Raw genomic sequence first — 4,885 nt, forward strand, 5'->3', positions numbered from 1 at the left:
GCCTGCCATATGCCTGCCCCTCACCTGACCCCTGTGGCACTGGTGGCAACAGGCAGCTATGGCTCTGTTGGGACCCAAACTCAGTACATGCTGAATGGATGTGGCCCAGCCTGCTAGTACATGGCCTTGGATGGGCTGGGCTGGGCCGGGTCCATTCAGCATCTATGGAGCCTGGGTCACACAGTATTATGTCACCACCCGCTGTGCCTGAAGCAGAGACACAGCTCCACACAGCCCTCTTGCCTGCTGCCGCCGGTGACACGGCCACTGGGTGGGCAAGCCTGCACATGGCAGCCCCAGAGCTATCCCTAGGGGTGTGCAGGGCCAGCGAGTGGCCGGAGCATGGAGCCAGTGACCTGTGGCAACCACAGCAGAGCTGGCAGTGCATGGCTAACCAGCTCTTGGAAAACATGCCCCGCCGGCCTGACCTGACCCGATCCGTCCCGAGCCGCACAGCTAATGTACGTTTGAGAAGGAGTCATGCCTCCCGGAGCCATGCCTCCTGGAGCCATGCATCCTGCTCCAGTGCAAAGCTGGACTAGTGAGCCATGCCGGGTTGGATCCCACTTTGTGCCTTCTCTCCGCAGGCACCGTGGGGCAAGAAGTGCTACCACCAGAGGCAGGACCCAATGCAGCACACAGGGACAGCACAATGAGCCAAGCTGGGTCCTGCCAGGACTGGGGCCACTCATGTTACCAAGCCAGGCCGGTTCCATGGTGGCAGGACCTGGCTTGGGTTGGCACGCTGTCCCTGCATGACGCGCTGGGTCCTGCTGCCATGAAACCGACCCATCCTGGCAATGTGAGCAGCCCCCAGTACTGGCAGGACCCGACTTGCCATGACACATGGTCCCCACATGTGGTGCCAGCTCCCAATGAAAGGCACAGGCAGCGCCAGCTCTGAGCCGCTTGGGGCTTCTCTGCACCACAGAGGGGCTGGCAGCAGTAGAATCTGAGTGCCCCATTCCCGCTGCTGCTTCAGGGGCTAAGTTGTGGGCCCTGCATGGGGGAGGCCATGGCCCTATATGGTGGCTGGGACACTGCAGGGGTAGGGGCTGTGGCTCTGTTCTGTGCCTGGGATCCTGCAGGTAGAGAGGGCTGTGGCCCTGCAGGGTGGCTGGGATCCTGCGGGGGATAGGGGCTGTGGCCCTCTAGGGGAGAGCTGGGGCTCTAGCCCCCCTGGATGCATATCCAGGAGGAGCCAGGCAGGGTTATTTTGCCTCAAGTGGTACAATTTGCCCCACACCAACTGCATGTCTGGGTACATGTGCTAAGGCAAAAAGCCCCGGCTCAAATTTGCACTGCTTCTATTAGAGTTGCTGCAAGTGCATGTGCCTGCATGTGTGGGTGTACCTAGAGAGACCAACTGTAATTCAGTGACTGGGAATTAACCCACTTCAGTAAAAATAACAGGATTCGTATATCTCTATTCCTCTGCACAGGTTGTAACTCATCAGTATCTGCTCTATGGGCCAGCCTTTCTCTTGACTTCAGTGAGCTTTGCAACAAGCCATTGCATAGTATATGTAGCAGAATGATTATAAAAGCAGAAATGCTCAGGTTAGATGTATTATTAACTTGTGATTCATGGCCTTGTATGCATAACTTCAATGGGTCTGATTTTGTGATGTGCAGATCACCAGTATGAGGATGGAGTTTACAAGCTGATACTACCTGTAAAAAATTATTAAAAGCTGAATCATAATCAAAATGTGATACCCTAATTATCTTGGTATAATATACTTGTGAAATGTCTGTAGGCTCAAGAAGTCTTTGCAGAACATACAAGACACAATCCAGAAAAAATGTATTCTGCAGATTTAAATCACTTTGAAATGGTTTATTTTAAATGGGACAGACAAGGTTTTTTGGGCACATCTGATATCTTTTATTAAACCAACTCAAATAGTTGAAAAAAATTATTCTTTTTTACTGTGTTGTTATGTAAAGAATATTCTGGTTCTTACCTTCAGATAGATACCTGGTTTCATTTTTAAATTAAAGAAAGATATAGTGTTTTAAATGTATGTTCTTTAGCTATATTGTACAGCAAAACAAGGGAAAACTAGCTTAATTGATTCCTTGCCTAATTCAAACACACCCTATACTCATTCTTCTGCAATTCTTTGAAAAGTAATTACAATGCATGCTTCAAAGTTTATGGATTGCTCAGTGTTCTCCAAAACTGTGAGTTATGTCATATGCATCTTGTTTCAGAAACAGAATTGCTTCTACTGTTTTCAATAAGGCAAAGAAATGAAATGTATGTTGACACACAAATGTTTTCTCTAGAAATCCATTTTATGTGAATTACTTGAGGCACGGCTATATATTTGATAGATTTGTAAAGGATGTCATAATAACCTGTGCTCTTGGACTGTATTATCAAGGATATATCTTAGCATAACCCCATAATGTAGTGTGCTCCTGACACTATATAAAAGGAAATTATTAATGTGCATATTTAGATAGTAGTAGATGATAAGTGACAGAGATGCATTACTAGAAATACACACCAGAATTCTACTGCTGTGCTACAGATTATGAAACATCTTTACATCCTTCTCAGAACCAGTGACATATTTGTTTGGTCAACAGTCATTAAAGTAATCCTTTCCTAAACTATAATAGAAAACTTGGGTGCAAAAAAGTTTCTATGAGGCAGGCCCTCAATTGGTGTAAACCAGGGTAGCCCCTTCCATTATTTGTGGTTCCAGTGTATTTCCTTATCAGACCAAATTGGGTCATCACTTAAATAATGGTATACTTTACACTGAGTCCAAAGTTCAGAAGTGTGCTACTTACTGCAAAAAAATATTGAACACATATAAAGGCTGGGTTTTAAACAGTTGGAACAGTTCAAAATTTCAACTTTACTTCCTTATCTACTTCATAAACTGTAGCTCAGTGCTCAGGTGAAACAAGGAGATTACACATTCTTCAAAAGCATGGCTTCAGACCGCTTCAAGACTCCTAAATCACTTGGACACTAAAGAAACACCAAGCCTATGCTCCTTATGTAGTATTACTTTCATACGTTGTTTGTCCTTTGCAAGCGAAGATGACTGCATCCAGAGGGTGTTGGGGAGATGGGGGAAAGAGAAAGGAAACGGGAAAGAAAAAGCGAGGGAGAAAAGAGAAAGGAGAAAGAGAGGAAAAGGGAGAAAAAAGAGAGAGGATGGAATGTACACAGATGACCTCCAGAATGGACGGTCACAAGTGATTTGCACCCACGACTCCGGCTCAGTGCTGAAACTCTTTAGGGACACACCTTTAGTTTGTCCTTGTACCACTTCTTTGGTGCACTGTGAAAGCATACTCCATTTGACAGTTCACCATAGAAGATTTTCTTCAGCAGGCGAGTGTTGGTCATTCTTGAAAGGTGGCCGGCCCATCTTAGCTGCGCCAGTTTCAGTGGTGTGTGGATACTGGCCAGACCTGATCTTCTAAGCACCTCACTTTTATATATGGTCAAATATAAAGCCGATTTGTAAATAAATTCCTTATATATGGTAGTAGGGATACAATACTTTAGCAGGCTCTGTTGAGCTATAATGTTGACTTTAATGCAACTACACCAATTTATATCAGTTGAGGATCTAGCCAAGTCGGTGTAAGATAATCAGAATATGTCTCCGCATGTTATCACACAGTTGCGCAGGCTGCATAAAACTTGTTGTGGTATTCCAGAGGATTTGCATGCTATAGTGTATACTGCACAATCAGAATAAACCAGAAAACTCAAATCACTTTACAAATATTAATTCAGAATGTTTCACATGAGTCATGGAAGCAATGAAGAGAAAGAGACAATGCAGCATGTGCTTGTGAACAGCAATAGTGATATAATTTCTATCAGTCTGTGTAAGCAGTAAACCCAATCATATGTAGACCACAAAGTTAACACTTTTCTTCTTGCTGCTAAGTTTTGCATGGAATATGACATGACTGAAAAGAAGTAGACACCATCCTTGTCTTTATGAAAAAAATTTGCAGAGACTCTTTGATATACCCAGACCATGGCTATTAGGCACCAGTATCTATACTCATAAAACCTTAAATGACAGTACAGAACAAGTTATTTGCTTCATGCATAAGTTTTCAGCTTTTCCCTTTGCCTCTCTGACCATGTCACAAGCACTCATGCACCAAACTGCAGGGGATGGTGACAAGATAAATAATATATGATAAATATTATTTATATCCTGAGCACTGTGCAACATGTTGTGACAATTATAAAAAGCATTAAAAATACTGAGTCTGATTTTCAGAAAGATGAAAGATGCATATCTGTATTTGGCAAAATGAGTACCTGCTTTGTATGCACATTACTAGATTAATGTAAACCTCTACTATACTTGTGTATATGGCTTATATAGTTACATGCATTTGCAAAATACGTGTTGGTACTCCCCTATCAAAAGTATGTGAGAAAGCAGTCATATTTATTTGCAAATGCAAACCAATGTTATCCTGTTTGCATCATCATCATAATTGTGACCAGCAAGCTGTATTGGGTAGAAAGAACAGAATCAGCCAAATTATGTCATATACATCAGGTTATTGATAGAACATACACTGCTCATTTAACAGTAAATATCATCCTGATGATCTTGTTTCTTTCATATCTTTCCAGTTTATTCTGTTTGAGTCTGCCAGAGAAGTCGCATTAGATATCCATGCCTCTGCGACCCCTCAATTGTGGTAGTCTCTTGCCAGTGCCTCTATAGCATGAGTTTGTTCTTTTCAGAAGGCCATTGAACCCCCCACCCCCACCACTAAAAAGCTATAGCTGGGGCTTTTACACAAGCAATAAGCTATAATGTATCCCAGACCAGTTTACTTGTGCTGATCAGCAAGCATACAGCAGGGAGCAAAAGGAAAG

The sequence above is a fragment of the Alligator sinensis genome, unplaced genomic scaffold (assembly GCF_000455745.1).
Source record: "Alligator sinensis unplaced genomic scaffold, ASM45574v1 scaffold126_1, whole genome shotgun sequence".
Classification (NCBI taxonomy): domain Eukaryota; kingdom Metazoa; phylum Chordata; order Crocodylia; family Alligatoridae; genus Alligator; species Alligator sinensis.